This window comes from Zonotrichia leucophrys, chromosome 11 (genome assembly GCF_028769735.1).
Source record: "Zonotrichia leucophrys gambelii isolate GWCS_2022_RI chromosome 11, RI_Zleu_2.0, whole genome shotgun sequence".
Lineage (NCBI taxonomy): Eukaryota > Metazoa > Chordata > Aves > Passeriformes > Passerellidae > Zonotrichia > Zonotrichia leucophrys.
Window position 1 is genome coordinate 10,057,828 of NC_088181.1, and position 24,958 is coordinate 10,082,785.

The window sequence follows — 24,958 nt, forward strand, 5'->3', positions numbered from 1 at the left end:
ACACAAGAGATCAAGCTCTTTTGCCTCTTGATCTTTTTTGATCTTGATAAAGGTCAGAAGAATAAAGGTCTTACTGGGGATAAAAGTCTTAAGAGAAGTTCTTTAGTGGTAATTTTTTTATGTTAGTATCTCTTTTTTTCTCCTCCATCTCCACTGAAGCATGGAGGAGAATAGCTTTAGCTAGATTTGGCTTTTTTATGTGTTCATATACATATACAGCCGACCTGAAAGCTTTGTTTTCTCTTGGCTATGTATTTCTTCCAAGATCCCAGCTCAAGTGAGTGTGATATCTTTGTGGCTGCAAAACCCTAAGGGGGACCCCTGCATACACTCCAAAATACAATTGCAAAAAGCTCATTCCTTTATACAGCGGATTACTTTTAGATTTACTCCGATGTGATCTGTACAGATTCCCTTCATCTAAGGGGAGGTCTGATTCTCTTAGCTGACTTACGCAGCCACACACCAAGAGAGCCTCATTTTGTGGAAGCCAAATCTCATTAATGGCAATCTGCTGCCCATCTTTTAATTAGCCAGAGAATTGGTGACACTTCACAACCACAGCAGAGGCAATAAAGTAGCATTGTAATATAAAATAAGGTGAGGTGTCCAGCAGAATAGAAAGCCCACATTTATCTACATTAGTTCACTGACTGGAGTCTCATTTTATATGGGGTTTTGTTGTATCCATGTTTATTATGGCACAAATACACAAGAAATTAATATTTTTAGCTTCTGAAATACTTTCACCATTAGGTAACTTGAAGATTTTAAATGACACAGATTTCAAACTAAGTGTGAAATCTTTTTTCTATAGTCTACATTCCTTGGATTTGATTAAAATACTAAGTGATCTTTTAATGAAACTGTGTAGCTTAAGAAGATTTATAAAATTGTTCCCATTATTTAAAGTTGAAAGACACTACCGTTTTTGGCAAATTTTTCAGGCCCATACACTGTGGTATGCATGGCTTGCTATTAATCGAAAAATTTGGAGGCATAATCTTCCTATTTGTGTGTTGATTTTATCAGGTGCAGTAAAAATTGTATTATTTAGGTTTTATACTGCTTGATGTAAGGACTTCTCTCCCTTTTGGTTTTATAGCAGTCTGTTCTATAGGGATTCATAAACAATTTGTGCTTCAATCATTTTCCACTTATTTCACTTTGTTTTATAGAATACATTTTATGCTGCAGTTTCAGCATATGTCTTTGTGATTCAGTAATCCTACCTAGTCCAGAATCAATACTTACATTTTCCTTCCCCATAATAGTAAAGGGCATATAAAATGCATGAGACAAAGTAAGCTCTTTCTAAAGATATAGATTAAAACTGAAACTGCACTTAGAAATGTGAAAAACTGAATGAAGAGTTCTGAGTCTGGGACAGTTGTCTGTGATACAGGGGAAGTATTGAAGGCTGTCAGAAAGTATCAGAGCACAGTGATAGCAGCACTAACCAATGCCACTGCCCTGCTGCTCTGCAATCGATTGCTGATGAAGTAATTGTTTATTTTGTCTACTGTTACCTCTAGAAGACTTTTATTGTAACAGTGCAGGGTAAAATGTACTTAGAAACAGGAGAAATTAAAGTCAGTGGGAAAGAGCTGCACACTCCCCTATTTCATGTATGTCTTCCATGAACCATAACCTGGAATGTATGTACCATCAACGGTGTTGAGAGCTCTGAGCTCAGCAATAAATCCAGTGCTAATAACATCTGAACTGGGATGTGAGGATTTATAGTAATTCATGTTACCTTTATAATGGTTCACCTGTGTGTACAGTACATGTATGTGCTTTTCCTGAATTTTTGATTCACCCTAAAATACAAGAGTGAAGAATGATCCTGGTTTTGGAAAACTGTAAAGGTAATTTGTGTACTGATGCACTTCCTTAGAAGGATTTGAAGGTAATTTATACAACAAAATACCTGAATCTTCCTGCTTAGCATGTATTGTAAATATTCATTAAAAGTATGGCCATGATAATTGGATATTCTGGGTCACAACTCTATAATGGAAATTCTACAACATCCTTTCAAACTGAAATTTTTATACCTAATAAAAAATAAGAAATGGTAAAGATTACATAACAAAATAAGTTAAATATCAGAAGACAAAAACATTTAAATATTCATGATACTAAACTGGGAGCTGTGGTTCTGGGCTGTTTCACTACAGTCAGCTTGTAAGGGAATCTTATTTTGTTCCTTTTACAGGAATTAAAGAAAACTGGGGCTATGTGAAGAGAGTGAGGTCTGAAAGCCAGCTGGTTCCCAATAGTGGCCTGACCTGGTCATAGATATGTGAATTATAGCAACCACTGGGGAGGGAGCATTCAGTGATGTGCTGATGCTTTAAAGCATCATTTGGTTGTGTTTATAAATGCTAGTTTCAGTATTGGTGGGCAATAAAGGCTGGTTTGTACAGAGGAGAAACTTCTTGGAAAGGTAATTTATGCTCAGTTCATCTGTCTCTGGACTTGAGAGGGATGATGCTCAGTTGAAGATATGCATGCTGGTACTATTGAGGTTTTCCTCCAGTCCCCAGGGTTAGAATTGTTCCAAAACAAAGATCCCAGAACAGCACTCCTCATCTTTAACTGAAGTTAAAGCTCTAGATCAAAGTCATTGAAACAATTGCTTTTCTGACATGTGACCATGACCAAAATCTTTCTTTTCTCATGTAAAATATGCACATGACCAATTTTTCTTATGTCAAGTTCTTGCAAATATGATTAAAGAAAGCAGGCAATAGTTCCAAGAAAATATTAGTTACTCAGGATGATTTCTTTAAACTATCATCAGAATATCTATTCTTGTTATTATACAATTCAGGCCTAAACAGGCATCTCCTCATTAGATTTGTCAGGTATGTATTGAGCTATAGAGAATGGTAGTTTGCATGAAAACAGTGAATTTCCCTATGTGCACACTTGTATCCCATGTCCTACATACTGTGGTGTGGTATCCTCTTCCAGAGAGTTACCTCTGATGGACAGGATTAGGGGAAATCCTTGTTTCTTTGGTGATTTTCAAACACTATCAGACAATGATGCCAACTAAGAGTGAATTAATGAGATATTGGAGCCTGGCAAGTAGAAAGTGGCTTTAAATAACCCTGATTAGCCTTTCCTCAGTTCCTTAGAGCGCAGGCAAGGCTTGAGCAACAACAAAGACCCCACACTCACACTTTTTATTAGTTTGGTGGAAAAAGAGTGTGCTTTTCAGAGGGTGTTAATTAAAAGATTTAGGTCCATTCACACTGGGCATATCCCTTGTTTCATCTTTCCCTCCTTTTTGTGTAGTTTGTTTGCCATGTGAGAGGTAGAACTGCTGTTATGACAGAAAATGTTGACTTTTAAAGAGTTTGCTCAGATCTTATCTGTGAGAAAAATATAAGCCGTAATTGAGCATATGAGTTTCACTTTTTATGTGATGGCTTCATTAGACATTAATTTTTATTTTAATTTTAATTTAATATGTCTTTCACTCTTTTCAAAACAATTTTTTACCCCTCTTCTGTCTTTCTTAAGGGATATATCCCCCAGATCTTTATAGTTGCTACATTTTGCATGTTTAGTAAATAAATAAAATAAAAATCTTCAAACCCCTTAATCATAAAGTTGTGCTTTTATAAACCTTAAGCATAGTAAAATCACTACATTAGCCTCTTCTAGTAGTGTGTAATCCATAGTCTACAGATTGTGTTCATCCAAGATTTTTTTCAGAATATCAGAAATATATAAATGTTTGTTAAGTATCTGAAACCTGAGTAAATTATATAATTACAAAATTATCTGCTGTACTTCAGGACTGGTTTTTAAAAATATTTCCATGTACTTCAATACCTTTTTTTTCCAAATGAGATTGACTGTATTTATTTGTCTGATTCAACCAAAAATTCTGCAGCTTACCAAAAATCTGTCAAACAAAAATGTAGAAAGAGGAGACAGTAGAACACTCAGATTATTTTTGTGATGGTCAAATCCTGAATCTGAAATGTAGTCAATGAAACTATGGGGATATGAGTGAATGAAAACCACATTTGGTTTCATGTTAATTTCTGGCTTACAAATTTGTGTCTTTTAAGGCTATATTTTAGAAGCATGTAAGCATCTCTAATAATAATGTGGAACTCATACATGTACAGAACATGACTTGGTAAAAATCCTTTGTGCTCACATTTAAAATTGTATTATACGAAAGGGGATGTAAAAATCCAAGGAAAGGCTCACTCTTACTCGAGAAGTGAATTTGCTGGGTACGAGGCTATGCTGCTGAAGTGAAATGTGTAGTCTCTCTAATAGCTCTGAAATATTTTTCATAAAATTGTTTGATCTCCCCTCTCAGTATGGGAAGGTGAGGATACTGGTGGGGCATTGGGGAGAGAGAGAATTCTGGGTCTTTTTATAAAACAAGCTAATAGACAGTTAATTATTGCTGCATGCTTTCACTGGCAAACATCTACAGCACACTTTAAAAAAGAAAAAAGGGAAGGGTGATTGCTGCTTGTTAATGGACTCTGCTATTTTACAGCACTGTAGTCGAGCAGCCACCTACAGTTCATCCTTATGTTAATACTAACGTTACCAATTTTAACATTATGTGCCTCTTTCCACTGGCCCCTGTTGGAACCAACAGCCTACGGCAAGTGCTGTACTGCCTTTTACTTAATTGCTCCTTAAAGCTAACAGTGAATTACATTAAGTGTAATTTCATTGTCGTTGGATCTTGGTGAGTTTGAGGTGGCACGTTTGCCATGGGAGTTCTTTTTCTCTGGTTCAGTGGCTATATCCGGGTGGGATGCATTTCTCCTGGAGTAATCCAGGAGAATCTTTCCTTTGAAGAGGAACAGATGTAGATTTACATATCTGGAGGTCTCTGGCCTCTGATGAGATTAGTTGGTGTTTTTAAACCCTACTGGAAGGTGCATATTTAATAAATGCCTAAAGCAAGCCTGTGTGAAATGGCTGGGCCCTGGGAGACTTTGAATGAGAGGAGAGGAGGAGATGTCAAGTTGCACATTGTGGTACCATCATAATCACTGCTGAAAATAGGCCAACACTTGAAATAACAAATAGATTCAGATTCTGTTGTAAAAGCAGCGAAGAAAAAATGGACAAGGGAACTGGCTCAAAAGCATTTAGGTTTACATTTCAACTGATCATTTTGTTTCTAATTTCCTAATAGGGAAGACATGAAAATGTAAAGGTTTAAAACTGGCAATCCTCCCTGCCCCCTGCCAAATAATCTGTGCTTTTTAAACATGCTTATTTGAGGTAACTGCATGCCTTGCAATAGAAATTAGTATTTTTGCTTTATTGAAAGAGTGTATTTTGAGATGGAGGGGAAGGGCTTGTGGTAAAGCTGGAGATTAAATAAACTTCCATGAGAAAGAGTAAGTTTATTTGACAGCAGATTTCTGTTCTTTTAAGCAGAAAATAAGCATGAAACAGAAGTTAAAAATTCTACATCAAACACTTCTCTTGGTGTGCTGTTCCTTGCAGTGTAGCTATGGCATATATGCTACCATGGTAAAACTACAGTAACACGTTCTCATTGCTTTTGGTTTGGATGCAGATCCCACAACGATTTTTGATTATACTCAGAGCATTTTAAATTGTCCAGGGCTTTCTAAACACCTTATAATCTCATCCCACTTCCTTTCCTGTCACCTCTTTTCAGTTTTTTGCAAGGTTTTATTTTCTCTCGGTTGTGTCCCCGTTCCGCATTGCCCAGCGGGTCGTGCAGCCCCATTGCGGGGGAGCTGCGGTGCAGAGGGAGATCGCACCCCAGCATTGCCGGGGAGCTGCAGAGCCAGTGCCCGGCCACCTTCACCTCCTGCCCCTGTCCCACTGGGTGTGCCTGTGCCCTGGCTCAGCTCTCTGCCCGCACCGAGCCCTGTCACCTGCAGTGCCATCTGCCCCCGCCTGTCATTGCAGCGCGGCTCCTGGGCTGTCCCTGCCCGCCGCTGTCACCTACACGGCTCCTTCGCGTGTGAGAGCTCGCTCCTGTCCCACCATCCCGCGATCCCTGTCGGTCCCCTGCCATCTGCCTCTATGGTTCCCCTCGGTATTGTCCCCGAAGTGTCAGTGCAGGTTACCATTCCTGGGCTGGGGTGTTTAATCATTTCAGGGGCTCTGCTGTAGCTGGGTGCACAGAGGGAAGGGGCAGCCGCTCTTCCAGAGGTACTCCAGCTCTCAGCCAAAGCCTGCAAGCGACACTGTTAATCCCTCACGTGAAAGGGCAAAAAGCTAAAAGAATACAAGACTTTGCTGAGATTAAGAAAGAAACAAATAGAGCCTAGTGTAACAAAAGAAGGTGCTCAGATCTGTAGATAAGGAGCTTTCCGAGGCCCCTGAGCAAGGACCCTGTTTAACTCCCTGCAGAGCACCAAAGGATCTGCAGGGCTCAGGGACAGAGCGGCAGGAGAGATGAAACAGCAAGAGTTAAGACAAGGAGACTGTTCCCTGCCTGAACTGCATTTTTCAACTTCCAGCTAAATTTTATTGTGCGGTTAGAACCAGTTCCTGTTCTGGACCTAGTTTAATTTCATTCTGGAAATGCGACCATCTACTATGTAGACACACTATTATTACTCTCCAGCATCTAGTGATAATTGCCCAGATGGGTACAAACCATATTTTATTGTTACTTTTGTTTGGTTAAACTTAGGAGAGAAACTGCTTGCCATCGGGCTCTGAGTAAGAAAGCACTTTATAATAGTGTTTGTAAGCAGTATCTTTGCCAGTGATGATGAAAGCAACATAAGATTGTTTTCGGAAGAAATTTAGTCTTGGGTTGAAGCTCAGCCCAAGGCATATATATCATTTGTGTCCTTTAAGCTTTATTTTTGAGGCCTGAGTGAGACTGATGGTGCTCTGGTGTAGACTTGGTGCAGTGGAAAATATTGCTCTGGGGACTCAGTATTTGGCTATTTTTCAGGGAAAACTCCCAATTGTTTTCAATGTGCAAATACCACAAAGGGCCCTATTTTGAGTTCTCTCTCATTAGATTGCAAAACTGTTTCAATTATATCCTATGGATTTCACAGTCACGTAACTTCCTGAACACCCACATTGAGGAAAGAAAGGTTTCATGTTTGGATCTCTGTTTTGCTAACATACCAGCTAACAAAACCCCACAGGACCACATTGGACAGCTACAGTCCGAGTATTATTCTAAGAAATAGTCAACATTTGTCAGCCCTGACCACATGGTGACATCTGAATTTAGCACAGTTTTCCCTGTCCTCAGAATAAAAAGATACCTAGGGAAAGCTTAGTTGGTAAATGACTGTTGACCTTGCCTTTTTTCCTAAACTTTCTTATTATGGACAGCTTACTAGGCAGAAAAAAACCCCAAAAAACTATATGAGATAAAACTGTCTATAAAATTAACCTAACTAGAAGACGTTGAAAAGCCTTATGTCAGTGTGGTAGTACTAGATTGTCTGCTAGATAGAAAGACAGCATAAATAAACACTGGATTGGAAAACAGTGGCATTGATAGTACTTGTCAAATGGACTATGCAGCGATGGGTACTCAGGGTGGGAAAAATCCCCAGTAGTATCTGGTCTCATCCAAAACTCATCTCGTAGTTTGCTGAAGTACTGAGTAAGTACTTCAAGGAATTGGAAGTGTTGTTGTATTCAAAATGACATTCATTTTAGGGGTGATTAGACAAGCTCCTCTTCTAGAGATGCCATTGTATTATCAGCCTTTGGAGTTTGGATAGAAATCCTAGTGGGCCTAGTGCAGCTTGCCTTGTATGTAATCAGGTGCTGTTTTTCTTCTCCTCTGTGAAGTGAGAACACCTTCCCTCATGGGAGCACCTGCGTGCTGCCCACACAGGCCCTTGGTTCCCTCAACCTCTGCCCGTGAGCCTCTGGCAGTTCAGTTCTGACCCAAATAACAGGCACTTCACGTGGCTGTTCTCATCACTATTAAGGGCTTTACATTTTTGTTGTCTTTTCCCACTTTTACTCTGCTTTGAAAATCTAGTCCTCCTCCTTGACAATTGCTATGGGACAAGGACAAGCTCCCATGCAGGAGGTACTTTCCACAAGTCTCTCATTTTTCACAAACTCTGCCTTTGGTTAACACTGGGGTTTGTTGCTTTATCAGATAAAACAAATCTTCCAGAACTGATCTGTCTGCTAAGGCTGATTCTTTACTCTCTTTTCAAATATAGTCCATAATTATGGGGAGTAATTTTGTCCGTTCAGTCTATTTCATCTATTTTCAGGAGTCTAACCTTCACAGAGTCCTTTTTCAAGCTCTTCAGTACTTTTTTTGGCACTAGTCACAACCAAAGATGTAAAACAGTCTGTGTTACATGTAGTCCAAGATCATTCTCTCTCCAGTATCACTAGAAACAATTTGGTGGACAAGCTGTTCTTCCTTCACCCCATCAGAATTGTGGTGTTATTTTCCACTCTCTATTTCAGGGAAGTATAATTATTCCAGTTTTTATCCTGGTCCTTTTTTATTCCTGCACTTTTATAACACACTCTCTTGATAGCATTGAAAAGAAACAAAGATCCCTGTCACTGTTTTTTTTTCCATAGCTTAATTTCTTTAGATAAAAAAGAAATGAATATTCATACCATATTTAACTTGCAAGATTTACTTTTTGGAAAGTCCTGAATTGCAACATTAAAGGTTTCTACCTAACTTACCATGGCCTTGTTTCTCATCTCTGGTATTTCTAGCTCTTCTCTTGTGTGTAAGCAATAGTGTCTTGTTCCTCATTAGTCACGCACCCCATGTATCTCCAGAATGATGTAGCTGGGTTAGTTTTGCCACAGCAGCTTCTATTTTTGATATTTCTTGTCGGTCTCAAGTTTTTTATAAGGCAGTGACTATTGTGTTTAGTATTCTTGTGTACCCTTACTAGAGAATGCTCTGCTCTCTGTATGCTGTCCTGCTGACATTTCGTTGGGCTCTTCCTTAATCAAATCACTATGACTTATAGCAAGATAAGACTTTGGTTTTCCCCTGAACTTTTTCTGTAATCCTCAAAATTTTTACTTTAAGTTTTCTGAAGTTATACTTTTTATACTTTTTTCTTGTCTTATTCTTTTCTCACTTCTAAATTCTGTATTGGTTGTAATTAGGCTCTGCCCAGCTCTGCAGAACTTTTACATGAAAAAGTCATGTACATTTGCACTGAATACAACACAGGGCTCAGTTCCTGTGAATTTATCATGCACTCTACTTGTGAAATCACCACATGTGTCTGTCTAAATTAAGCTTTCCTATCAGTAGCTATTCTCTTAAAATACATATCTAAATGTCCAAAACATATGCGATACAATTTTATTAGAGTCTTCTACTCTAAAATCTCTATAGTTCTCTTTAAAAGCTGTCTGCCAGCCTATCCCTGTGGATTGCTGCCTGCTGCCCAGCTCCCCTTGCCCAGGACCAGGCTGTGAAGAGAGGCCTGAGAGGTCACTTCCAAAGGACTGCCTGTGGAGACAGGGGAACCAAAAGGGCTGTGCTGTGTATTTTGCTGTGCATTTCAGTAAAAAGCTGATTCTGACAGCTGAAAATCATATGAACCATATCTCAAGGATACTTTCTCAGTACTGAGCTCTGAAACAAAATCTGAATTTCTGTGGAAAAGGAGCAGTCTTAGATTTCTCCTTCTTCTTCTTAGGAGCAGCCCTGCCTGGTCTGCTGTGTTGCTCAGGACCTGGTTAGATCCTTATTCTTATTTGGGAAGCAGGTGTGTTTGGGAGGGTGATTTTGTGTTTATGCTACCCAAACGGTGGCATAATTCTTGTTATCTACAGCTACAGAGCCAATCTACAAAAGAGCTGTCAAAAATAAATACACAGAGTAGATTCAGTTGGGGAACAGAAGAGATGTGTTTGTGATTTCTCCAAAAACAGTTGAAATCTATTGTGTGATTATAATTAATTTTGTATTTGTAATTATAGTGGGCACAGGATTAGGCCTAAAGATAATAAAATGATCATAAAAAGATCATAAAACAGATCAGTGCTGTTGTCTGTGAAATATGTAATGAATCTTATTGTCAAAGTCACACAAGTCCTTTTCTGTTCTGCTGAAGGTGCCCACACCAAGAGCCAGGCACAGTTCCCATCCCACAGCTGCTATTGAACCCTCACTAACCTCTTCAGCTCTCATACTCGAATGACCTGCATCATGTAAATCAGGCAAAAGCCTGGAAACTATTTTTCAGCAGCCATGATTCAGAGTTACCCTCTGAAAGCAGAAAAAGAGGAGCAAATGGGCAGCATGGCAAGAGAAATGACATCAGTTCTGAGGGAAGGCACAGAGTGTGATGAGTGCCTGCCTGGTGAGCAGGTCTCTGGCTGGAGAAATCTCTGAAGCTTTTAAAGACTGTGACTGAACCAATGCTTAAGGATCTCCTGGTCTTTATCCACTGCCTGTCTTGCCTGTCAGGGTGGCAGGACATCCCTCTGCACACAGCTCTGCTGGGGGATGGATGTGCTCTTGCAAGTACTCTGCCATTCCTCCTTGTGGGAATTGCTTCATGGTGAGAGTTCAAAGGATGAACTCTCTCTGAAGATTTACTTTTAAAGCCTATCTGTTAACAAGACATGTTTAGTAAAAATGGTAAAGCAGAAGTGTTTGGGTCTATTAATAAGGTCACTGATGCTTGAATTAAATTCACTCAAATGTGAAGCTATCATGAGAGCAATGAATCTTTTAAGTCTTCTAAATAGGTCTTGAGCTCCATTTGCATGCATCTTTATGGAAAATATGGAGTTCCATGCAATTACAAGTCACATTATGGAAACTATACCTGAAAAAATGATATGTGAAAAGTGGCACTGGTTGCCATCTTCCAAAGCATCTGCAATTCTAATCCCATCCAGACATCTTGGGTTTATGAAGACTAATTTTGTATTCAGTTGTATGAGTAAATGCAACTTAATCATATTTGCATTGAATTCATTCAAACACCCAACAATCCTTGCTCTTGAAGGGAGAGCAGTGATGACTATTTGCAGGCTTAGATTTAGAAAACACTTTCTTGAATCAAAGGCAGAGACACTCAAGTTGGAGCTACCCCAAGTACCACATGGATAACCTCTTCTCACATTTCCTGTCTTGTTTTTCCTACATGCAAACAGCTTTGGCTAGAGTGATGGCCAAGAAAAAAATCCTGGGATTTGAAGAGCAGATTTATGCAGGCCTTTTTTTTTTTCTTTCTGGAAACTCCCTCTGTAAATTTTAACCTTCGTATCTGTCCTAGTTTTAGCTGGGATAGAGTTAATTTTCCTCTTAGCAGCTGGCACAGGGCTGTGTTTTGGATTCAGTAGGAGAATAATGGTGATAACATGGTGCTATTTAGTAATTTTTCTGCCTCTGTTTTGTGTTTTGGTGTTAGTTTTGGATGTTTTGTCAGTGATTCTGTCTGGGCTATAGTTCAGATAAAGGACAGCCAAGCTTTCATTTAGCCACAAAGCACAAATGATTTCCTGCCATTGCCATCTCCACTTTGGTGTGAGGAGATGCTGAAGCTCTTGTGCCTGTTGGAGTTGTACTGTTGCTACAGAAAAAAGTTGTTAGATTCCAGGTACGAATGAGTTAATGTCAGCATTTGGTTCAGTGTTGTGAAACTATATATTATCTATTGTATTTCCTTGGCCTTAAGTGGATTCTAGCATGGGATGAATTAGGTTGGCTAGATATTTTCTGCTGACTGTGATATCCCTGTTGAGCAGCTTTCCCAGTACGAATATATTTGGCCCTTCTTTTTTTTCCCCACAAGCTATATCCCTGTATAAAAACAGCTTTATCTCTAAAGAGCAAATAACACCCAGTGCTCATAACAGATGCCAAGAAATGTTTCTGTTTTGATTTTTGAAAATAAAAATTCAACTGTGTTCAATAAAATTCAGAAGCCGTTTTCCTCTGTGGAAATTAAAGGAATCCAAGGAAGTCTAGGAAGATAGCGACCTTCCTAATTAAAGCGGTAGCAACTGCAGGAATCCGGTTTTTACAACCACCTCTATCTCACTGTGCTGAGAACAAAGCAGTCCTCCATTAATATTTTATTTTCTCTTTTCTTCCACTATAACAATGCTCTATGTTCTGTGAGAGCCCTGGAAAGACATGCAGAGCTATGTTAATTATGGCTTAAATAATTGACACTCTGATTGTGTTGTACTTTGCGAATTGTATGTGGCGTGTCACTGATTCTACATATAATTACATCTATTCACTGCCATCATTTTTCCCACTTACATCACAGTATACAGTAGTCTACATGGCAAAATCGTGTGCAGTAACTAATAATGTCTTCACCAAATGACCTTTGTTTTTAAACACATGGAGTGTGTGTAGCAGTGGAGGTCTGATTGCCATCAGAGCTAACACATGCATCCAGGAAGATCTATTATGAAACAGTGAATGTCAGGGGAGTTGGGGGTCTGCAGCAGAAGCACACTCGGGGTCTAAGGAGTACGTATTAGGAACTTTCCAGTGTGGTCTGATGGTAATTCCTTAATTAACATTGCATCCAGATTTTCAGCTTCTGGGATCCAAGAAATTTATTATTTGTTGTTTTATAGATGTGTGCATTAATGACTGACATTATTAAGTACATCCAGCTATAGTACATACAGTACCCTGCAACAACATAAACAAGCTTTCAAGATTCATCTTCAGGTGTTGACTGAGTCATTCTGAAAGCTTGAGTTTATGTACATGTTGGGAGAGTGAGTAACCAGATTCTTCTTGGAGTACCTCATTAGTCGACATGACTGTTACACAGCCGCTTCCACTTCAGCATTTGTGCAGTCAGCAGCTAACTTGAAAATTAAAGCTTATCTCTTACAATGCAGCCTTAAGTGAACTAAAAAAAACATTTGCAGCTTTTTCAAAAGCCTGCATCATCAAGGGGTATAGCAGAGTTCATGCCTTTGTTTGGAAATAGAGTAACTCCCTGCTAAAATGAACCCACTTTGGAAATTGTTCCTGTCTGCTCTGCGTGTTTGTCCTCCTGCTTTCCAATAACCTTCTGCCCAACTGGAATTGATAAGGGAGAGGGATTAGGGTTAGGAGGGCTACAAGCACAAGTTACCCTCAGACAACCTGAGAGGTTTGCATCAATGACCACTTTGGAACAATTGCTCCATCCATGTCCTTCCCTGTAAAAGTGAGCGGCGTTCACCACAGTGAGGGTGGGCAGATGGACCACTTCAGGTTTAGTATGGAATAAAGACATGTAAAAGAAGGTTCACTTATAAATCCACACCTTCTTATGTTGTAATAACTTGTCTAGGGAACAAAACCTTTAATGTTTTTATGATTCATACCCTGGTAATTAACTGATTAACTGAAATGGTAATGTAGAGAGGATCCATAGAAACAGATTTGAGATCAGCAGTGACTTTCAGGGACTTTGACAGTGAGTCAGTTACTGTGAAGAGCTGGAAGACTAACACTCTTGATATCACACGTGAACCTTCAGAAAAGTAGGGAACTATTGGGTGCTTCTAAAAAATATTTTCTTTTTTTAAGTTAGAAAAAAAATTAAAAACACTGGGGTTTGTGTCACACATAAGAAACATGATGGTGAAATCCTGAAATTACTGCAGGATTAAAATATTCGTGCTATAAATTGACATTATTGTTGGGGTTTTTGTATCTTTTTTTTTGTATTTTAGGGTATATGTATTTTTGTATATTTAGGATATTTTGTGTATGGTTTGGTTTGGTTTTTTGCTTTTTTTAAAGAGACCAAATATTCATTCTTTCTTCTTTTTCCAGCCTGGAAAATTATTCACAGTGTAGAAATACTAGGAATGCAACCATTTATATGAAGCAACAACACGTTGGATGCTACTAGGTTTAAAAAACAAATTTTCTGTGATAGAGAATACTAGAAGCAGCGAACTAAAAGTCCTGTGGAAGGTGGATCTCCTAGGATGTCAGCCTAGATATGTGATACATCCTAGAAACCTGGAAAGCTTATGCATGAGAGAAGTGAAAAAGTATTCTCAAGAAATGGGGGAAAAAAACCCATTCTCTGGAACTATCAGCTGGGATTTTTTAAGTGTTTAGCAATTGTCTGTGTCTGGCCCAGCTTGGAAAGCTGTCCCAGCTTAGGACATCACTTGAACATGTGGTTCTATGCTGCTGATGGAGCAGAAGTGTTACATGAAGCTGAGCATCCCACATATGGATGGGCTTAGGAATGTGCGGAAATGCTTTGTCTGAATTAAGGACCCTGTTTAGAGACTCCCATCCATTGGCAGAGGTTGAAAAGGTTTATCTTGAAAATAAGGAATGCAGCTTGTTGTACTCATTTTGTGTGTGTGCGTGTGTGTTTGTTCTAAAAGTAATGTTGGTCACATGAGAAATTGTATTATATAAAAGCACCTATACAAAATACTGTCCTAATTTTTCTATGCTGCAAAAGAGTTCAGGAGTTTTACTCTGAAAATTCTTTATATATGTGTAGTTTTACACTTAGGAAAGTAACAAATGCTTTTAATCAAGATGGACAATTGTGTGCAGGCAGGAGAGACATGATGATAGATTGAAAATGCAAAGGATTTTTTTGTCTTCCAGAAGTTTAGTACACACGGTTAAAAATTTTCAAAAAAGAATTTGACAGAGCTTTCTCATATCAAAAATCAATGCAAAACTGCACTGCAAATTGAAAAAACAATCTTGCTTGCGTATCAGGGATAAGTATAAGTCTTGTTTTTATGTTATTTTCCTTTATTCCTCAGTGTCATTACCAAAACAAGTCTTTCAGTGCATTAGAAAATGTAATTTGAGTCAACTGATACCTCAGTCGGTTCTGAGATATATGTAATTTCCTGTGATGTTGAACAGAGAGAATTGATTTCAAATGTATATTTTTGGATTAAGGTGAAGGGATCAAGTAGGAACGTAACTCTTATGTCTGATGATTGAATTGGACCTGCCATATGAGCAGAGCAGAATCCTGAAGGATGATATCTGTGACATATAAATGCCATGTCTATATATTAATTTTGTGCCTATAAGTAGAGCTGGGTAGGAAAGTGGTGAATCAGTAAAAGAGTATTTGTAGCACACAGAAAGGCATCTCAGCAGTTTCTCTATGTGTATTCCTGAAATAATTCCTAGTTACCTGATCCATGTACAGAACATGGAATAAACAAGAAACTTCTCATCACTGACTACTCATGTACTGGAAACTCCCTGTGTGGATTTTGTGAGCAGAGCACGTGTTTGAGACCTAAATGTAAGCCAGTGTAACTCATGCTCTGGGCTGGGCTTTGCTGTGCAGTGGACTTTGAAAGCCACTGCAAAATTTCCTTTCAGGTGAATTCAGATAACAAATCCAAGTGGGTACATGATTTTTCTTTTAAATCTGATTTCGCCAGGAAATTATATAAATTTTTGCCTATATGTTTTCAATGAATAATTTTTGAACCACTCTGCTGACTACATGTGGCAGAAAAGCAAAGACTGTAATATTATGACTATTTCATGAAAAGAAGTGGCTCAGCAGGTCCTACTAATCCCTTTGATCCAGACAGGTAACAGTGAAAATGCACCTTTCCTTGGCAAAAGAGTTTTTGCAGAAAAAAAAAGATGGAAATGAGAGGTGCTATGGAAGTCAAGTTGCAAAATAATTCCATAAACAGCAAAACCCATTTCATGAAAATTTTGAACATAGTTCTATGAGGTACCATTCTGTAGGACCTTAGAAAGTTATCTGTGGTATTTCTGCATACAAATTGTACTTTAAAGTAGTTCAAAGCTGATGGACTGGACACATGAACATGTAACTTTTTACCACTAGTGTGCATCTGTAGTTATGTCTGCATTTTTTTCTTATCTTGTAGGGGTTGTATATTTTACATATTTCACATAGAAATGGACACGTTTTTTTATTTGCTGCCCATTTCAAGTCTCTAAATGTATTATAAATATTGTCCATCTGGATACAATATTCTTGGGTTTTGGGGCAACAAATGCCCCTTTCTTCTTTCTACTCTTCTTTCACAGCCTAGATAACTCCAGTCATGATTCAGAAAGTATATGAGCAGCAAAGTACTCTTCAGATTATCAGTTGATCACAAATGTTCTTTGATGTGTCTTTAGTACTCAGTATTTTCAGAAGAGACCAATGATAAAGTGATACCCCAGGCAGTGGATACTTGAAAGAAGTGTGGTCTTTATTTAGTGCATAATCTTCATTCTGTGAACATCAGGCTTATATCAAGGGTGTATGACTGAATAGTTGCTTTTAAAAATTTTAGAATGTGTCCATAACCTGACTATGGAAATAGTAATTTTATTTATAATCCAGCATTCAAGGTGAAGGTTTTATTCTCACATGTTGATATGAACTGGTAGCTGAAAGCAAGTGCTCCTTACATATATTTCTTTACAGTTATAATCAGAGAAACACCAAATTTCCTGAGTTTAGCTTTCCCCTCCTTTAAAAGGATTAGGTTTTATTAAAGTTCAGATGGGTAACTGATGAGCTCGCGTTTGCTAAAGTCTTAAATTGAAAGCCTTCTAGATCAGTTTGGTATCTTTGCAAGTCCTGAAGATGTTTCTCTCTGTTCACTCAAATGTATTTTTCAACATTTACTGTGAACATGCAAACATTTTCTAGTTGTATTGTTTTAATGGAGAAGCAGCTACGAGTGATGTAATTCTACATGGTTATTTTCCTTTTCTATACAGCTGTTGCAAAGTTAAAAAGCTGTAAAGTTACAAATGGCTTCATATGAAGAAATACACAGCATGGAATTTCCTGCCAGTGGTTAAAATAATACAATTACTTTTAACAGATGAAAATAGTTAAGCAGGTCCCTGTTTAAAAAAACGAAAAAGCCTTTCTTCTGAAAGTATCCCTTTAAAACATTTGCTTGAAAATAAGTAAAAAACAATCCTGACATGGAGTACTTTTACTCTTTTGGGGTTTTGGCATAGAAGACAGATCAAGAAGAATAATCACAGTGACAGGTAAAAAATCTGTAAAAGAAAAGCTTTATTTGAGCACAATTCACCAGACGTACATCTTAGTTTAGTCTTGTCTCCATCTGCAGAGTAAACCAGCCATATGCTTAGAGACATCATTGTCTTTTCTCTTGTTTTTTTTAATCCCCTGCACCAAAAAAGAAAAGTTATTAGATTTGACAAGACTGGTACATTTTGTAGTAATTACAAGGGGGCACAAAATAAAACCAGACCAATTTCATAATGTCCGTGATTGTCCTAATGCACCAAAGAATGTTTTTTACATTCTGTTAGGGGGAAACTGATTAATTGGTTCTTTGTAACTCCAGATTGAAATCACAGTGTAACCTGGTGGTGCTCAGCACAGGAAGCCTTTGGGGATGCCAAAGTTTGGACACGAGTCTGGGACATAGAGGAGTCCCAGAACTATTGTGTTCAGTGAGCTGTGAAAAGTCATTCAGAAGAGAAACACTCAGCATCCTTTATTTATTTGCATTGAAATATTTATCTGTGATGTGAGGCATTCATAATAGATTGTCAATCTCTTGTGCCTTGTGATGAATCTGGGTGTCTTGCATTGAATTCTAAGTATTTTCTTCTGTGAATAATTTCATAATTGTCACATTTACAACCTAAGAATATAACCTGATCTTTGGATCCAAATTACCTTTTTTTTTCTTTCTCTAGAAGTAAGGAAATCCAACCTTTAACTTTCTGCTAAAAAAACAAAAACCAGAAAAAAAACCCCTCACCTGCCTAAATTATTAATTTTTACACTTAGATATTAAAACTCAATCAACCTGAAAATCCATGTCTTGCTACTCTTTCCTGATAATTGAAGGAAATTATTTATGTAGCATAGATTAATATTGTTCCATGTTCTACCTGACATTCCAGATTAAAGTATGACTTTGAAATAGAAGTGGGTTGGGACTGAAATACCTTATGCAACCACTAGTACTTGGAAAGCAATGTGTTAGGTCCTTAGTACCAAAGCTCACAAAGGAAGGAAGTTTTTACTTCCATCTTATATCCTGGGTGGAACAGAGAGCAAAATGAGCTTGGGAGAAAAAACAAATTAGAGAAAGAGAACAAAGGCATGTTAACAATAGCAGTGTGCATCTTCAGTCCTTGGCACTGACTTTCAGGGAGATGGATGTCACAAAATTGTGGTTTTGGTAGAAAGACAGGAAAGTCTCCTTTGAAGCTGCATCTAACACCATCATAGGCTCCTTTGAGCTGTGCACTGATTCAGAGAAGGGTCTCTTTTTTCACTGTTTTGGGACAAGCAAACACACAAATAACATCTAGAGTAACACTTGGCATTTCTGGCATAACTCTGGGCCATTTCCTATATTGTAGGAAGCTGTGCTGACCCACCAGTACAAGAAAGTTTAGTCTGAGATTTTTGAGTGAGCTTCTCTTAGCCTTTTCTATCTTCCTTTGTCTTCCTTTCATCTGTGATTGAAAAAGGATCTTGGAGCCAAAAGGCAGCAGTTTAAAGGAGGCTGAACAGGGCTAACCCAGAACACAAAGGGTGGAGGTGTATCTGCTCACTGCTGGCATGCAGCCATCGTGGTTATCAGCTTAATAGCATAACTTAACAGGAAGAATTACACTCGTGACCTTCTGCTCCAACAGCACAAGCTTCTATCACTTGAGCTAAAGGAGAATCTCCATTAGTAGTTGCTCATTGTCACAGGGCACATATCCCTCTCTTGGGCCAACCACTTATAATGACAAGATATCATAAACACTTGAACAGCTCTGATTTTGTCCAGTAGAGGGAAGTGGATAGACGCAAACACTAACTCAATATGTTAGGGAGAGATATCATCAACATATTAACCACATCATGCATGATTGGCAAAAGGCGGAACGATCGCAGTACCTCGCATTCCTCACCACTGCCAAAATCTCGGTATTGACTCAGGAGCATTTCCACTGGAATTGCTGTGTCTTGCACTGTCACTGTTTTTTGAATTACAGAGCTGCCAAAAAAGAGTAATCTGGATCACAAACCAATTTACCTTGTTGATGAAAATAACATGTTGCTGGGTTATGAACAGCACTCATTAAGTTCAATTTTTCAAATTATGCTCTTGAGGGAAGAAGACTGTTGAAAAATACCTTTAAGAGAGAGCTGGCAATAAGGTGCATTTCAAAAATAGGTGCCTTTTTCCTTGGAAATAGGAATGGAATAGTAAATTGGGTACTGCCACAGAACTCCTCCAAAGTGAGAACTCCAAAGCATTTGGATGCTGGATTTCCACTTTAGTGTCAATCAGTATTTCTTGGGTAACATGATAAAAGCAAAATATTTCAGAACTAGCTTTCTTCAAGACCCGTATTTACTTGCTCACAGTAGCCCAGTGGCTGTTCCCTGGGGAGAAAGCCAGTTACTGAATTTAGAATTGCTCCTTGTCAGCTTGAGCTGTGCAGGTACTACCTACCCAGTAGGAAAAAAAAAAAAAGAAGTGTTTGCCTGTTTTGGAGTTGTGCTTGGATTATGAGCCTTTTTTTTTTTTTAAGAGGGCCTTAAAGGCAAAGATGTACCATTCAGCAATGATAATCACACTGCTGTACCATGGAAACATGGCCAACTCTATCAAGTATTCCTAAGCCTGTGACAGGCAATCATCAGCCCAGTCTTTCTTTGGAACTGCTTGAAGCAGTCTTCTTCTTTTTTAATGCTGAATGATTCTCCAAAAGGTCCACCAGCTCCTTTCCTCTCCACTGGATTAGTTGGAGTGTCCAAATGTTAAAGGATGCCAACTGGCTTGCAACCAGCCATTTATAGAGCAGCTCTTGTTCCAGAGGCATTTTTCCCCCAACAACTTTGGCTGTTTCTCATCCTCATTCCTTTCTGAACAGAATTCTGAAGTCCCTGTAGAGGTTTCATAACATCCTGAAGCCTTCATCAAATGGTAAATTGGTATTCTGTTAGGCTGTCAAGAAGGATTAGAAGGAAGGATCTATTCTTCTTCTTATTCTCATTCTTTAATGACAAGTTACATTGCCAGGCTGTCCACTAAATCACATTAGGCAAGGTCTAATTTCCTTCTTCATACCAAAATAGAGAGGAAACAGAAACAAAAAGAATCTCCTACTTAGGACATGCGTTGAGAATTCAGGGAATTCTTGTGCTACTGCAATTCTGTTTTACAAGTTAGCATTTTATTAGCATGAAAATGTTTATTGTCCCCTAACTGCTTTTCTCTTTTCTTTTGGAAATATATATACACCCATTTTAAGTATTTGTGAAGCTTTAAAATAATCTGCATTGGTGAATTTCATCAAAAGCATGAAGAGTTAATGCCTTGACATGTATTTTCACAGAGAAATTTTCAGCTAGTTCTGTGAGTCTCACATTCTTTGTCAGGAATCATCCCTTTCATCCTCACAAAAGGATTTTGAGTTTTGCTGGAAACTGAAGATCCTGTGTTTACCAGCCCTGCTTTCACCATTACACACATGTGTACCTCTCCCATTGCAGTCAGTATCAATGGTTGTGGGTGTAAACATGAAGACATATTTGCTGAGAAGGAGTCTAGAGAATGAAGAATGTGTGTTGTAAAGGTAGAAACCATTCTAAATTTAGTGTTGTTGGAGCGTGGACTACTTCCCCATGTCTGGGGCATGACTGGCCTTCAAAGGAGAAAGGGGGAGATGCCTTGAAAAGAGGGAGGGGAAGGAAAAATAGAATATCCACACCAGCTTAACTCACCCCCAAAATACACCTTCTGTGCCTCTTGCTTCCATGTTTGGAGCGCTGAGAAAACATCATGGTTCATGCAGCTCTTTGTAATTTTCCATGCTAGTGATAGATGTAGTGATGGGGCAGATTAGGTTAATTGCAAGAATGTGAGTGGGAAATGTACCCAGTGGGCAGTGGAGGCTGCACTAACCAAACACAGAGCTGGGAGAGTTCAATGAGTGTTAATGCTGCGCTGCATCCTGCAAGACCAGAATGAATGCCACACATTTCCAAGCATAAGAAATTCTGCATAAATAGGACATTCAATTATTTATGAATAGACTGCAAGTCAGTGATTAATTAGCATTTTAAATATGGTTGATTAACACATTAACCCTATTTTATGAAAACTCTTTTAAAAGATACATATTACATGTGCTTCCATTTGATTTTCACATTTCTGATGTCTTTCATCTGTTAGATTACTGTGTCCTATAAGACTTTCTAGAACGTTTAATTATTTACTTTACAAATGCAGGATGTTATAATGATATTTGTAAAGAAAAAGCTAGGATAATGAATATACAATACAGTATTAGCAGCTTCCCCAACTGTTGACAGGAGGTTAGGGGGGTATGGGTGGAGGAAGAAAGAAAATCAAAACAAGATAATAATGTTGCATTAGATGTATACAAGTGAATATGCAATAAGCATTGGGAATAGTGTACAAAAGCAATAACATAATTTCCCATTCTGTATGAAAGAACTAGCTGAGGTGCTTTGTTTGTATTGAAGGTAACATTTGGAAGCTTCCACTGGAAAGCAGAATATAACCTAGAAATTGTTTGCATTATCAGTTAAAGAAGAAAACGTTTACTTGTTTAATAATCAGTTATTTATTTCTATTATTAATTATTCATCTGTCTTTCAGTGATCAGTAGCAGATGAGCTGCTACCCTACCAAGGGCTGGGATTTACCTGCCAGACCTAACAATGAAGAGAAGGGAAAGAAGAGGAAGCCTCCCCCCCACCCTCCAATCAGTAGCTCAGTTAATTTTAAACTGTTTATTTCTCTGTAGGCTGATTAAGTGCCAGAGTTGCATAACAGCCTAAGATACCTCATTCCTGTATATTCAGATGGCTACCCACAGACTGTTCTTGTGTAATAAAGTGAAATTGTGCTGGGAGGGAAACTGTCAGAACTGACCTTTTTTTTGGGGTCTTGTCTCATGGCATACAGAATGGAGAGGACATTCAGTCTTCAAAGCACTCAGCATCTCAGGAGGGTCCCTGTTTAAAGTACACCCCTGCTCTTCTGCAGTAAACAGTCAATATTCTTTCATGAAGTCATATCCGTAAATATTTTGTATAATTGGCTCTGTCGCCATTTCTGCAAAAGGATATTGAAATTGATGGTGTTAGAGTTGGCTATTTCCCCCTACATTATTAAGGACAAAAGCCCTGCAAGACATTCCTGTGCTTGGAATTTTCCAAAGTTAAGGCATGAGTGAAAAAAAGGGGGGAGAACACGTGATACTGAAAATTGGTCAACTGGCTCTTCACCTGAAAAATTATTTATTAGCAGGGATATCATCAAAGTACAGTGTAGGTTTATGGACCAGTCATTGAAAAATGGCATAATAGGAAGTTCTTACTTAATCAATGAGTTTGTGTAGGTGAGGAGTGTGTTGTCTACAGTATGCTTTTATATGTTGCATAGATAGGCAAGATGACTGCTAGTGTCATTGGCCTGCTGCTCAAGTCGTCTTCTCCAGAAATTCTTCCCTTTCAGTAATGTTATTTTGCCAGCAAAACTATCCCTAATGTTTCACAGTGTTGTGTTTCCTGTCTAAAGAAACAATCAAACAAACAAATTAAAACTGCCGGGTATTTAAATTTTTTGTTTGATTAATTCTGCTTTTTGGCCTCAAAGTATAGGGTCAGCTATTTCCTTTTTTGATGATAATTAAAAGTGGAGGTAGCCATGTTACAGTGAAGGTCCAAACTTTGAAAGGTGGGCATTGGAGTGTCTGGACATGTTGCATGCTGCACTGCATTAATGCACCATGTACAAGGGTATGTGATTACCATGCATAAGGAGGCTTGTGGAGCAAGTTCAGTGAAGTCATTATGATGATATCATTGCTGGTGGCCATTACTCTACATTACTAGTGGCTATTACTGTAATCTAAATGGACATTGGGAGGAGATTATGGTGAAAGGTGCTAATGGCTTGCACATTAGAGGTCCTTAACATATAAGCACCCAGGATGAAAGTCTATGTACAAAGAGTTAAATAAATTGTGCAGCATCTCCCCCCAGGGAGTCATTAAAGGTATTATGCAATTTTAAGTACTCTTCTTTATCTGGGCTATTAGACCTTTCAAACTAGGGGGTCTAAAGGAAAGAGCTCCTGAGTAGTGGTTTTCCCAGGTGTAAAATCAAACCAGTGGGCTGGGGTTGAAGGGTGGTGGGTGAGAGTGGAAGACAATCTATAGTTTAAGCAGGTAAATCTGTCAGATTTCCCAAGTGCTAAAGAAAAAACTGCTAGGTGTGTGCAGTTTTCATTTTCAGAGGAAGAAGGTGTGCATCTTTTAGGGCTTTATTTTGGAATACAGTCAAATTATCTACCTCTTCCTCAGATGGAAGAGGTGGACAAGACAGGTTTGCTATATTATTACAATAATTTGTTCCAATGTCTATTTTTCTTTTAAAAAAAAAAAAATATATATATATATAGATATATCTAGTAGAGTGGCAACATATAGAGTGCAAGTATTCTTGTAATGTAAATATCTGCTGCCACAAAGATTTTCCAATACTATTAATGTAAAACATTAGGCATTGCCAAAATCCTATGGTTTTTACTCTCTGTCTGGAATAAATAATGGAAGACAGAATAAGTAGAACAGGGAAATAAATTCTTCCTCTCAGCAGAGGTTCCCTTTGCAGGGATGTATATTTTCTTCCTCCAGTATGCCTCCGGAGCTGATAGTAAAAGGAATTCAGAAACCTCAGGTAGAACACAAGGCAGCAACCCAGCTCTGCCCTGGGAAGGATTCCTGGTTGTTAAAACAACTCTCTGTAGTTGGAGTTTATTTTCAGGTCTTTACCTTCATGGCCAAGCAAAATATATGTAAAACTATGGCATGTCTTACAGGATCAAAAACTAAAGTATACCAAGAGTAAGACATTTTCTATTTATGAGCCTATCTTGACTTATCTGATTTGAGGTATGTGGCTGAGTCAAATCTGCCTATTTGCAGAAAATTTTTCAAGGCTTCATTTTTGTACAAAGCCTTACTATGAGAAAGTAAATCATTGTTAAAGATTAGCCATTATAGCCAAAATATAAACCAAAGAGTGAGAGGTGGTAAAACAATGCATTTAGGGATGCAAGACTCAGTTCAGGGTAGTTCTGGATGAAACTTGAGGTACAGTTGAACTTGAATACCTTCAGATGGCTATGATAAATATGCAGGAATTCTGGTCCCGAGTCCTCTGTACAAGTCTTGGGGGATGCAGTCAGAGAATGACCAGCTCCTTTCTCCCCCAGGGCAGTGGTTTCCCTTCCAATGTAGGATGAGCTGCCAGTTTGTACACTAAATCTTGTACTGAACTGAAGGCACACTGTGTTATTGAAGTGCACACATTGGCCCAGAAAGTTTTATCTTACAGTTTAGGTATAAACTTAAATGCTTTAATGCAATTTTAATTAAGGCATGGATTAGAGAGGAAGAGGACAGCATAGGAATATTTCCACAGGAGTTTATTGAGCGTGCACAGTAGCAAAAGAGAAACAATTTGGGTTTTGTCCCACAATGCTTTAGTCTTCAAAGGCAGCAAATCCTCTAATTAATTGGCAGGTAGAAAATAGGCTGTACAGAAGTTAATTCACTGGGGGCTACAATTGCTGCGGCTGTGCCCTCAGTGCCTGTTACAGTCCTGATCCAAAGTCAGTTGAAGCCAATCGATCAGGCCCTAATTGCACACTGATTAGTATCGCTGAGCTTGGCAGCATAGTAAATCTTTAAGAATTAGGAGCCACTGTGTTTTTTGGAGTAGTTCTTTTCACCATTATGTGTGACTGATAACTTGCAGTGGGATTTAAACACAAATATTGTATTATTGAGAGACAACACTATGTGTAATTGTTGCCAAGATAATAGATGAAATAGCTCAACTTCCTTTGGAAAAGTTTCAAAGGTTGAAAAGTTTCAGACAGGCATTTTTTGCAGGTGTAATGAAAGGATCAGCGTGTATTTCCCACAAGGGCTTTCATT

General features: G+C 38.4%; 1 long non-coding RNA gene across 1 annotated transcript in view; it reads left to right on the forward strand.

The window, feature by feature from the left end:
* LOC135452866 (uncharacterized) overlaps positions 1-21,874 on the forward strand; it is a 73,049-nt gene extending 51,175 nt beyond the window's left edge. The window contains exon 3 of the long non-coding RNA XR_010441719.1: positions 21,607-21,874. This is a non-coding gene — a long non-coding RNA (uncharacterized LOC135452866). The remainder of the gene's footprint in view (positions 1-21,606) is intronic.
* Positions 21,875-24,958: the final 3,084 nt, after the last annotated feature.